This window comes from Rattus norvegicus, chromosome 1 (assembly GCF_036323735.1).
Source record: "Rattus norvegicus strain BN/NHsdMcwi chromosome 1, GRCr8, whole genome shotgun sequence".
NCBI classification, from domain to species: Eukaryota; Metazoa; Chordata; class Mammalia; order Rodentia; family Muridae; genus Rattus; species Rattus norvegicus.
Window position 1 is genome coordinate 257,602,182 of NC_086019.1, and position 13,433 is coordinate 257,615,614.

General features: G+C 38.9%; 1 protein-coding gene across 1 annotated transcript in view; it reads left to right on the forward strand.

Moving 5' to 3' along the window:
• Sorcs3 (sortilin-related VPS10 domain containing receptor 3) overlaps positions 1-13,433 on the forward strand; it is a 634,818-nt gene that overhangs the window by 561,740 nt on the left and 59,645 nt on the right. The window lies entirely within an intron of this gene.

The following is a 13,433-nucleotide window of genomic DNA, read 5'->3' on the forward strand; positions in this document are numbered from 1 at the left end:
AGGACATTTAGCAGAGTGCACATGCTTGCTGTTATTGCAGGAACACTTGTTATTGCTTTATTTGACTACATATATTGATAGCCAACTATTAATAAACCGATGGCTTAAGAGTTTTAGATGCCACAAGTGAACTAACTCCAGGGACAGGAACATGGGAGAGCTGGCTCCATTCTTTACCAACTGTAGAATTCTGGAAGGCCTGCCTCCTACCTGAACTGAGCAGTAGAGTAGAGCTGTCCCTAGTAGCATGGGTACAGGAGAGCCAAACCCAAGGGCGAGAACAGGAGAACTGGCCCTTCATCCTGCCTGGACAAAGGGAGAGGGGTGGCCTTGGTAACACAAGCATGGAAGAATGGGTGGGTTGACTAACTCAGTTTCCACCCAGGCCCAGATCCAGGTCTCTGAGATGGCCCACCTCAACATCTACTCTATGTATGAACTGCTGTATCATGTGAAGCAGTAATTCCAAAGCTGTAGTTCATGACATAGGACAATAAAAGGACTTCCAAGAAGAGGCCTGGTAAGGATCCAGTATTGGTAGTGTAAGAGATGCCAGAGCCCTCACACCAGACCAATGACACATTGCAACATAGATATGCAAATAAAACTGCTTAGGCTAAAGGGTATACCTTGTGACTCACTGTGAGACAGTGCAGCTACCATGGCAATTTGTTTTTTTGTTTGATAGTCTTTTGTTTTTATTTTTATTTTTTGTTTTCTTTTGGTAGCGAGGTTTCAAGGGTGGAGGGCAGACATGGAGAAACAGGAGATGAGTGGGATTTGGTACATAATGTGAAATTCCCAAGGAACCAATAAAATACACACATACAAACAAAAAAAAGAGTTTTAGATGCAAGTTGCGCATAAGTAGTCAATCCTTCATTGGGTGGAAGCTTATATTCCCACACCTATCCTCTGTGAAGATAGATCAACATCATACAGGATATATTGTGCCTGTTTTGTGAGTTTGTGCTGGTGCTGCTGCTGGTGGCAGGGATGTTGATAGGGCATGTGGGAGTAGACAGAGACAGAAACAGAATGAGAGAGACAAAAGTTAGACAGAAGGGTGTCTTACGATTGCCCTGGGCCTCAGAATACTTCTGCCCTTTGAAGATTCTAGTCCTGGCTGTGGGTTCTCACTAGCATCTTAGAATGGGAAAGGACAATATTGTAAATAAATGGGAAAAATAGCTCATCCAATTGAAAACAGTGCTTCCAGTGGGGATTTATATTGTCATCTATAGATTTTTTTTATACCTTTCAAGTGCGTATATAATGAGAACAAATTCTTTAAAATGAACAAAAGGAAAATCATTTATCAAACTCTAATGTAGCATCATGTAGACAGCAAAAGTGAAGAGCTACTTTTGCATCAGGGCTTAGGATGCTGTGGTTTCTACTGACTCCACCTTTGAGCCTGTGACTCAAAGGAAGGGAGTATCTCACCTAGACACCATCATCGCCCTGTGGTAAGCATTGCCTGGAGTCATTTAGCACTACATAATTTCAGATAAACATTCTGCTGGCAGCCAATAAAAGATAAGAATGGAAAAATGGATCAATCCTACTCATAAAATACAAATTCAGGAAGTCCCTAGATAGTACCTTCGATGAAGCTGTGCTCTAAATAATTTCTTCAAGGTCATCTGGTTAATTTATGCTGCATTTGTAAGTTATTGTATATTTTAAAAATTAATGAAAGATTTAATTATGGCAGGGTTGCCTGTGACCTTTTGTGAAATGACTTCATCATAAATCTGCAGGCATTTCAGAGCTGTTTTCTAGGTTTCTAATAATTTGGTCTCAAATTAATGCCATCCAGGCTGCGATAGAAGTCGAGGCTGGGTAAGAAGATTGTGTTGGGATTTGTGGTTTTTTAGCAATGGCTAATTCTGAGTCCTGGTGAAGGTGCTAGAGAAAACAGTGTGTGGCTCACCAGAATCTACAGCAGGTTTAAATATTTACCTGGAGGAATGAGAAATAAATCCAGTGTGTCAATAAGGGAAAAATTGCATGTATCCCAACTGTGTTACTACAGATTTGAGGCACACTTATCTTTATGTGAGTGGCAGGGAATGCCTGGGCTGACTGGATACCTCCTATTCTTCTGTGATATGCACAGAAGTTCCTTTTTATCTCTAAAGGAGGGGTCTACACTTACCCTTCAGCGTGCTGTTCACCTGTGAAGCTCAAAATATACCTCACCAATGTCTGACCTTCACCTTGTGCAGAGGCTCACTGGGAACAGCTAAGCTGTCTCAAGGGAAGATTTTCATTTCCCCTAAGACAAGAGCACACTCTTGTCTGTGGTCTATTTACTCAATCTAACAGAATCAAGAGAAAAGCAGGACAGAGGAATGCTACATCTGTGCATATCCAAGAAGATCCTTTGTCTTAGAAGAGACTATGTTTTACAGTCAGAGCTGCAAGGAAAGCTAGGGTTTGAAAACCCCAGGGTTCTCTTGAAGGGCCAGAGGCTGGGAGAATAAGCATACTGGAAAAAGCAGGTCTTAGCTGAAGGCTTCTGACATTGCTGGAAGCCCTGGATACTGTCACTTATCCTCTCTGCACTCCTCTTGAAGTAGACACCCATGCTGCTATGGAAATGTTTATCTGTGACTCAACCTGAAAGATGGAAATATTTCCCATGAAAAGCCTTCAGCATGGGAAGAGTTAGATAGCAGGAGACTTGGTTTCTAGTTTGTTTTCTATTTCAGCCATCCAGGTCTTATTTTCTTGCTAGTATATGAAGGAATTAAGCCAAAAGTTTGTCTCTTAAAATTGTCCTGGCCCTAGCACTTCATAACTACATGTGTTCAGTTTCATGTCTCAGAGATTCCCAACTGGAGACCAGGACAATAATGACTGCCATTGTTTAGGGTCAAGTGTGAAATTCTACACTCACTACATGTTTTAGACCTTGAGACAAATAGGATAATTAGGACTTTCTAGTTATAAATTTCCTACATATTTTTCCAGCCTTCCTTTCTTCCTTCCCTTGCCTTTCTCTCTTCCCTCCCTCCCTCCTTCCCTCCCTCCCTCCCTCCCTTCCTCCCTCCCTCCCTCCCTTTTTCCCTCCCTCCCTTCCTTCCTCCAACTGTGCTTTCAGGTTTATGAATTTCATGTTTTTTCTGCCTTTCGTGCAAACAGGCTATTTAGAACTGGGGGTAAGGGCTCCCACCTCTGCCCAAGCCTTGGTGCCACACTGTGCAGTCCAATGGCTGCTGACGAGTAACAAAGAACTTTAAAACACAGTGCTGGGAAGTGAGTGTAAACAATGGCGACCAGCTGTGCACTTCATTCCAGGTTATCATTTGCTGCTGTGGTGCATTACTGGATAACCCTTTAGTTTTCTTGACTCTCAGTTTCCTCTTCTGTTAAACAGAATTAACTGAGGTAATCCACACAAAGTGCTCATCATACTCCAAAAGTTCGATAAAGCTTCCTTCTTGTTGGCACGATTATTGTTACTTGATTGAGTATTGCTGATTATTCAGGGTTCTCAAACTCTCACATTAGAGATTATACATATATTTTGGTGTACTCTGTGCCTCCCAAATTCTCAGACATCCAACCAAATAGATACTGTAAATAATCACAATTTTCATACCATAATTGCTGGGCATTTATGTACATCTGTGTGTGTCTGCATGTGGGAGTTCACATGTATAGGAATACATATGGAGGCCAGAAGACAATTTTAGATGGCACAACTTCTGATGCTATCCACATACTGTTTTGAGACACAGTCTGTTGTCAAAAATTTAACAAATATGCTATGTGGGTTGACCACCAAGCCCCAGGGATCCTTTGCTTTCCCATTTAATGGGATTATAAGTGAATTCTACCATACCCAGTTGTTTTTATATGTTCTGGGGATCTAAATCAAGTCTTCATACTTACATAGCAAGCAATGAGGCTAGGTTTTCCACCTTTATATTTAGATAAATCCCTACAGATGTTTAATAAGACATCCGAGATACAGGATAAACAAGGGAAGAAATTCATGATTCCCTTCATCAAGAAAATAAAATTCTAATAGGTACAAGGTAGTGAAAAGTATTACAACACTCAAAGACAGAAGACTAATGTTCAGAGATTCAAGTTAATAATTCTTTGCATGAGGTTTGTGATTAGATCACGTGGCAGTATCTACCTTGGGAGTCTCCTACGTAAAGATTGAATTTGTAGGTAGAAATGAGATTGGTGACCACTGTTTTTACTAAGAAATTAAATGGAATTTGCATGTAACTGGGGAATATGGGAGATTTTATCAAAGGACAAGGAATATATCTTGTGGTAACAGTGAGGACTGAGGTAAGGACTGGATCTCAGATGATCCGCCTCATAGAACACTTGGTTGAGTAAATAACAGAGAAAGTCTGAATCAATTTCATAGTTTCTCAGAATATTGGGAATAAATCTTCCTCAGGAGCATGCTACACTACTTCTGGGCATATATTGAAAAGAAGCTCCACCATATCATGAGGACACACTTTCAACCATGTTCATAGCTGCTTTACTTGTAATATACAGAAATTGGGAACAACCTAGATGCTCCTCGACCAAAGAATGAATCAAGAAAATGTGGGTGCATTTACACAATGGATCATTACTCATTAAATTAAAAACAAGGACACCAGAAATTTGTAGGCAAATGGATGGAAATAAAAAATATCCTGTATAAGTTAACCCAGACCCAGAAAGACAAATAAGGTATGCATTTGCTTATAAGTGGAAATTAGTTGTAAAGTACAGGATAAACATACTACGAACCACAGACCCAAAGAAGCTAAGTAACAAGGAGAGTCCAAGGTGGGTGATGGGAACAGGAGGGATGAAGTTGGGGGAGCACAGAGGGAGAGAAACTGATAGACAATTGGATTGGGCAGGAGAATCTCTGGGACCAGCTAGAAACCCAGGACCATGGAAACTCCCAGGTATCTATGAAGGTGACCCTAGCTCACCTAGCAGTGGGAGATAAACAACTTGTACATCCATCTCCTGTATCCAGGCAAGACTTCTAATGGAGGGGTCGGGACAATAACCCAGCTACAAAAGCTTAGACCCACAATTCGTCTTGCCTACAGGATGTATAGGGGTAAGGGATGGACGGAATTTGAGGGAAGGGCCAACCACTGACTCCCAGCCTGAGACCCATGCCATAAAAGGGAACCCACCCCTGACACTATTGGTGATACTCTGCTCTGTGTGCAGACAGGAGCTTAGCATAAATGTCATCAAGGGGCTTTACCCAGCAACTGTTGGACATTGAGTGGAGCTTGGGAGATCATGTGGAAGACAGGGAAGAAAAATGAGGGAGACAGAGTGGTCAAAGACACTACGAAGACACCCATAGAGTCAACTAAACTAGGCCCATTGGGGCTAATGGGTACTGAACTGCCAACCAGAGAGCATGAATGAGACAGACCTAGGCTCCTCTGCACAAATGTAGCAGTTGTGGAGCTGGGAGCTGTCTCTGACAACATTGCCTGCTTTTGGATCCCCTTTTCCTAACTGGGCAGCTTTGTCTAGCCTCAGTGGAAGAGGATGGGCCTAGTCTTGTTGAAGCTTGATATTCCAGGGCTCGTTGATGTCTGTGGGAGGCCTCCCTTTTTCTGGAAGAAAGGGGAGGTGGGACGGATAGTGGTGTGGATGGGTGAGAGGAAGGATTGGGAGGAGAGGAGGGAGGAAAGCTACAATCAAGATGTAAAGGGAATAAATAACTTAGTCAATTTAAAAAAAAAATTACAGAGTCAGAATGACCCTTCATGTTTGCTCGATATTTTGCTCAGGCAAATCAAAATAGGACTTAGTGGGCAGGAGAATTCACAATGAAGATGAAGCTTCTTTTGAAAGAAAAAAGAGATATCCTGTTATAAGTCAGTGAGTTCAATTCAGAGTTCCTCCAAAAGTCACTCCAGTCAAGTTCTTAACTGTAATCTCTCAAAGGAAATTCTTTTACTTGAACATTTCAAGGCCTTTTGGTTATAACTCCTTGTTCTCCTCATGAAGTTTTGTGGCCAACCATTGTCTTAAAACTCCTCTCAGCTTCTATAACTGAATAAAAGTCCTTTTAACCAGAGATCCAAGTGTACCAAATGCCTATGCAGGGGAGAAGCAGGTGACTCAGAACTTTTCTTCAGGAAAGAGGTAAACATCTTTATAGAACCTACTTCTCTAATTACATTTACTGTGGCATTGTTTCCATCTAAATTATAGCAATTATATACCCTGATCCCATTTGAAATCATTTAATTAATGAGTAGCTAACTCCCAGTGTGTTTGGAATTCTAATGAAGTCTTTTCTTTTTGTGAGTCACCTCCCTCCTCAAATTAATCACCCTTTTCCCTTCAGAAAGGCTTACTCCTCCCGGATGGTGGATTGAACAAAGTGTGTTATTTAATGTCCCAGGAAACTACATTTGTTATGGTAACCCTAACAGAATCTAGGATGATCAGAGATAGAGTAGCTTTTATTCCTGCTCCTCCAAAGATTCTTTTAATTCTTCTAAATCTCAAAGGACATTGGACTCAATCACATTCTTTGACCCAGAAATAAAAGGAGATAAAGCTTTGGTAGCAGTGTTGAAAAATGTGATTGATTTTGTGTGATTAATGCTATTCATTAATCAACCAAGAACTATATTAATTTAGTACCTGTTGTATGAAGGAAGCACTTATGAATGCAAAGACGGATGACTATAACAGATAGATAAATCCACTGACTACAAGTTTACCAGGAGACGGACAAGTTGTGTGTCTAGAGATGGACACAAAAACTGAAAGAAAATATATTTTTAGAAGTTGTTTTGAGAGGTTCACATTCTGCATCCCATCATTTTGAGTTCAGTGTTTTAAAAGAAGTTTAAAGAATTCAGTAAGGTATTTCATCAGTAGATGTTCAAGTTCATCTAGTTAATTGCAAGGCAAAAGGGTATTAGGAAAAATCAGACCTTCTAATGTCTTTACAAAAACCCAGTGCTGCCTGTGACAAGTGTCTTGTTAGCAATGTAGACAATAGGCAGGACAGAAGTTTGTAACAAAGATTGTGATGGTCTCTTAGATTCATAAAGCCCAAGATGAATCTGAAGTAGAGAGACAAAAACATGAAAAAATGCATACAGCAAGGTAAAAAGGAAAAAAAAAGGAGTAATGAATTTTAATTGATTTTCTCCCTGAAAATCCATATAATGAGAAATGGCTCAGAGCATCCATTTATTTTGTTCCTGTGGTTAGGAGAACTTCCTTGGGGAACCAAAGGGCAGGGCACCCCTTTCCAGGCAGCCATCTATAATTATGTATGAGGTGTCTACTTTTTTCAAGGCTCAGTTTGAAGGGGGAAAAAAAGACAAATTCCCACATGTGGGGTAGTGCATACTTTGAAAAACAGATTGCGAGTCAAGGATATTGAAAGACCTTGATTTCAACATTGGGTGAGTCTGTAGTCATGCTATCAATGAGAAGAATGCTATCAATGAGAAGAAAGGTGATGGGGATGTATCTTTGCTGTCTACGGGATTTTAAGTATTTCACATGCATTATTTAACTTAATGAGAGTTAAATCTGTATTAGTTATTATGTTTCTTTGAGTTAAGAAAAAGAACAAGGCAACAGGAGCTGGGGAGATGGTGCACCAGGTCCAGGAGCTTGTCACCAAGTATGGCAACCTAAGATTGATTCCTTGAAACCTACATAGTAGAAGCAGAGAATCAACTTTTGTAAGTTGCTTGTACACATAGGCACATATGCAAGTACGTATATGCACACACATAGTGATAATATAGTGATAATAATATTAATAAAAGTAATGATGATAATTGTAAGAGTAATACATAGTAATAATTAATAAATAATAAAACAATAATAATTTAAAAGGTATTTTTAAAAAGAGACTAATAATATGATTTTGAAGAAGGGGGTTCTAAAATGGTTTATTGTGACGGTGTAAGAAAGAGAAGTCGTGTTGGTAGCAGTGAATTTAGCCAAGCTGGAAACTGAAAGTTTTCAGGTTTAGGACTCAAGGGAAATAGTGAAATGGATTAACATTTGGAAGCAAGATCTTTTTTAAAACCTTTAAAAGTGAAAAACAAATTTTAATACAATGTATTTGGTCATGTTTTTCTTCTCTAATCCCCCCAACTTCCCTACCCCAACTTTATGTTCCATCCCTTTCTCACTTTCCCTTTAAAAAGCATATCATGCCCAGACAGACTGACACATAATAGAGTTCTGAAGAGCGATCAGGACCACACAGCAGGGTACAAGTTACTTCTTACACATTGCAGAGGAATGGTAGGTCATGTACTACCTGATGAGTGTGTAGGTCACAGCACATGCTGTCTTTGGACTAGATGTGAGGACAGGAAGGTCAGGAGTCTAAAAAAACCAATTCAGTTCTGGAAGCCAAATTAATCTAGTTTGGGGAGTTATCACAATTCAACCAAGATGGTAGAGCTTCATAAGATGGCAAGGACCAGCTCTTTGTGCAAAAGTCTTGAAAAGTCGTGGAAAGTTCACATTGCAAGATCCCCATGTTTCTTCAATCAATCCCACAATCCATTTTCCATTCTCTCCAACGGCAAGTATTGCTAGGAACTTCTCTTTTCTAGAGGCTGCAAATACATCCAGAAGGCTCCCCTAACCTTTGAAAGTTTCTAGTTAGTTAAAAAGCAAACAACCTTGAGTAAAAATGTAGAATGCAAAGAAAATGTAAAAAAATAAAATAAAATAAAATAAAAAGCAGAAAATGAAGAATTCCTGGAGGGCCCCTTTCACCTGAGACACTTTTGTGCAACTCTGGTTCATAGGCACATAAAGTCGGAATACAAATTAAGCATTTACTGAAAATAATACAATTCTTCAATGCACATATAACTTTACCACTAATAGAGATGGAAATGAGTTTGCCTGCTAATGAGATGGATGTGGTACTTATTTTACATGGAGAATTAAATCTTAACTGAAAATTTTGGACTGCAGCATGTAGAAAGTGTTTCTACATCTTCAGCATTTCCAGTTTGGTAGTCTACTTTTACAATCCTCAAGGCTGAGAATGTTATTTTACATAAATACAGAGAACTAAATGTCAAAAGTACATTTAGGGCTATTTCTGAAACTGTTGAAAATTTTGTCATAAACCCGAGCAAAAATTCAGTTTTAAAATTTTTATGAAACTCTCTAGCAACTCAAACCCAATGCTGATATCTAAAATCAAAGAGTATCTCAAAGTGTAATCCAAAAGATAAACTTACATGATACTGACGTGCTAGAAAATGATTGTATGGAGGATATTAAAAGTCTTTGTTTTTTTAATTAATGTGTTATGCTTTTGTAAGGTCAGGCTACTCTCTGTAGTAAAAACACTTCAGCTCATGATGGGTAATAGTTGCAAATCTGGGCTGACGTGTTTGGGACAACGTTGCTCCAGGAGCTACTGCACAGTGTGATGACATGCTCAGTGCAGAGAGTGCACGTTATGTGTTCAAAACCAAGACTGCAGGGTAAATGCCTCCTGAAAGACCGTGGATTCACTAAACATGTAATTCTGACTAAACTTCTAGATATTACCACTCAGAAGTCTTTTGCTGCTGCCAACACATTCATGAGCCTCAGATTCAGGGCTCTGACCCCATGTTGAGTTGTGAAAATATGAGGGTATTTTTTTATCATATTCTTTTTAAAAACTATAATGCAATGGCATCATTTCCCTCCTTCCCTTGGCTGCCTCCAGTTCCTCCCATGCATACCTTTGCTTTCTATATAATTCACGGTCTCCTGTGGAAGCTATTGCCCATTGTTTAAAGTGTGGTTTGAGGATAGCAATGTCATCATCAGGGACATCAGAGCAATGTTGATATTAGGCACCTAGGATATACTAATGATAGGTAGCAAACCTTGTAGGATGTGTGCTTGGACCAGTGTCAATTCCTATTCAGCATCAACCCTGGGGAATGATAACGCAGCCTCACAGACACTAACTACTGCACCCTTTGCCCCTTATCCATCACTATTTGCTAAGAGTCATCTCACACATTACAAGCTTCCCCACTTGTGAGCCCCTCAGAATGCCTATTTCTTTTCCCTTTTCCCAAGACGTATCTGGGATGACACGGTCTTCAACATAAAGATGGAAGACGGCCGTGAATCCTTTCGTCATCAACATTGGTGTCCTTTGACCTCTGTAACGAACTATAGACAAGATGGCTTCAAAAATGGTATTTGGTATTGTACAATAATGGAAGCCAATTTCCAAAAATCAAAGGATTTTTCAGGAGAACTTACTCTTCATATCTATTTCATTAAAAAAAAAACCCTACAAGATCTTACTGGAGTATACTTATGCATAGTACGGGATACATATAGGAATGTTTATACAAATATATCATGTACTGTGACAGTCATTATCCCGGCTTCCCTTGGTGTTGACTCTAGGCATCTCTTAGCTTATGCCTGTCTACCTCTGATTTATACTTCTGTCTTCGTAGGGCCTTTGTACTTACCTACCAGACTTCATTACCTGTTATAGAATACTTCCCACTGCATTGAAAGTCCACCTCAGTGACCCAAGATGCTCTCTTCTTATTGTTGTTGACCTAAGTCTGCAAGCTCCTTCTCCCAAATGAAGTTTCACCATAGCTTCAAGGATGAGGACATATTCACATCCTCTTGAAGACCACCATTCAATCCAACCTTTAATATGTCTCACTCATTTAAACTTTGGCCACCACAGACATCTTGGAATGCTCTGATAAAATACCTTATACAGAAAGAAATATGAATGCCATAATAAATATGCGATTTTGTTTAAAATTTAGATTATTCAACAGCAGCCTATGTGTTAGCTGAATTGATTCCTTTAACACACTCTTGGTGCTTTTAAAATGGCAACAACTTACAGTAACTGTGATTTTGTTTTCCTTGTGCTCTGGCTAATCTTGTGTATTACCTCTTTTGTTCTAGGTGACATATACAATCTTGTTGATTTATTTCTAGATTATCTAAAGTATCATTGACATTGTTGAAATAGTCACTTACATTGGCCACATGCATGTAGACAGAAACCCTTTAAGGTCTGCTGCTATTATATACCCTTGGCTGTCTGAAGCTAGATCTGTTATACAGTCTATATGCTGGTACCAGCAAGAGGTCTTGATCTTTCTCCCTATCATATCTCATCTTATTAAACTCTTTCTATCTATAGCCTATCAGAACCTGCTGGATCCTGATTCTACTGTAAAGCATACTGACTGTTATTTCTAGCTGTGTGTCATCGGAAAGTTAGATTTTTGTGATAAACATCATTTTCACATCTTTAAGCCATTTAATAAGAATGAGGAATGAAGAAAAGCAGACAACAGAACCTTGCGAGCTGCCTACCCATACATCCCTCCTCTAGGTTTCAATATGCTAATTACGTGTTGTTCAACCACATCACTTTACTAGCAGCTGGCTCACATTTTAAATTTTTTCTTCAAAACTGCTCTGCAAACCCTGTTACCTGCATTGTTGACATCCAGGTAAATCATGTACTTTGTATTTTCTTCTTTCTGCCTAGTAATCTTCTTATAGAAATGAATAGGATTAATTTGACAAGATGTATGTTGTGAGCCATGAAATAACTGTTTAGAGTAAGGAGAAATATTTGCTTTAACATGACTAGCATCCTGATACTCAGATCGTTCCAATCAAGGAAGGCTTAATGCAGCAAATAGGGTGTGAATGGGGGAGGATTTTGATATCTGAGAAGAGAATAAAAGAGATATTTATCAAAATCATCTTCAATAATTCAGGCTTTTACTGATTCAGTTATTAATTTAGCTCTCTTATTGTCAAGCAAGTAGAACTTTATCATAAGAGATAGCTGTTTTGTTAAAATTTTAATGGAGCTAATATGCTGACACGTTCTTATAATCCCGGAGGTAGAAGCAGCAAGATCAGGAGTTCAAGACCATCCTTGGCTACATACATTTCAGTCAGTCTGAGGTATATAAGAGCCTGCCTCAGAAACAAAAAAACAAAATACATCAAAAAAGAAACGGGCTGACTTGCACCCTCTGGCTAGATTCAGAACTAAATAATGGGAATACCTCTGTGCATGACGTGATGTTTCTCTGTTGGACTCAGAAACTAATGTATTTAGCAATAATGAAAAAGAAAAAAGACATAGAAATTTCAGGAAAAGTGCAGTATTAGCTATATATGTGGACTATTCTAGGTTCAAAACTTCTAGACCTCTAAACCAAGCAAAGGTTTTAAAAAGTCTTGATAAAGTGTAGTTTCTCCCTCAAAGTCTGTTTAATCTTTTAGATAAGACTGTAAACTTTTCATTTAATTTTTATCTGATAATACATTCAAAGCTGTTTCCCAAGATTTATTTTAAGTTAGATGATCTACAAAACCAATCTTATTTTTTCTCCACATTTTATAATTTATTGTAGTCCTTATCCCACTCCTGTAAGCCTCTTCATCTTCCAGAAAGTCAAAGGAAACATCCCAAGGAGAACTCCCTGGGTTATCAGGATAAGAATACCTAAGTGAGGGCAGAGGAGAATGCAGGGCTGGTAATATGACTGAAGCTTGCTAAAATGGATGGCCTCCAGTTCTTTGAAAGACTTCACTTGTTCTGAGCCTCCAGCATGACCAGCCTCACATCCTCTCCATCACAGTGATAGATGCTTTGCACTATAATCTCATGACACGCCACCCTAGTGGAGAATTGATGGTCAGTCTTTTTTTTTTTTTCATTTTTTTCTAGAATGATTGATCATTCATATTTATAGGCCTATCAACAACTGGGCTTTACAAAGGTCAGTATTGATTATCTGGACCACTCAGATGGCATTCTTCATTACTATACATAAATATGACTTTCTTTTATTGGAATGCTATGATTTTTCAAGGAGGGCAGAAAGAGAATAAGCATTCATATGAGACATAGAGTGGGAATTTCAATTAAAATGCACAGAGATGGTCACAGAACTTTAGCACCAGTAGTCTCATAGGTAATATATTTTACTATTTCCAGTATATACAAATGTGTGGAAATGCAAATTAACAAGGATGCCCACGTGAGCACACATGCGCACGTACACACACACACACACACACACACACACACACACACACACACCTTGTTTTATAGATGAGGAAACTATTTTTATCACGGGACTTGAGTAGACAAACTAGTAGTCCTGATATTGTATGGACAAAGTCCGTAAAAACAATTGTAAAACCTCTGTGTTTCAAAATGCAAAGAATGGCTTCATGTGGGTGGTCGATTATTTGAATGCTTCCTATAAAGCACAGAGTAATTTTGCAATAAAAATGAATGATCCTAACCTACTGTGATTGACAGCCATTTGGCTGGAGATATGCACCCCCTGGACATTAAATAGTGAGGCCATTCTTTTAAGGACCTCAACTTTGGAAAA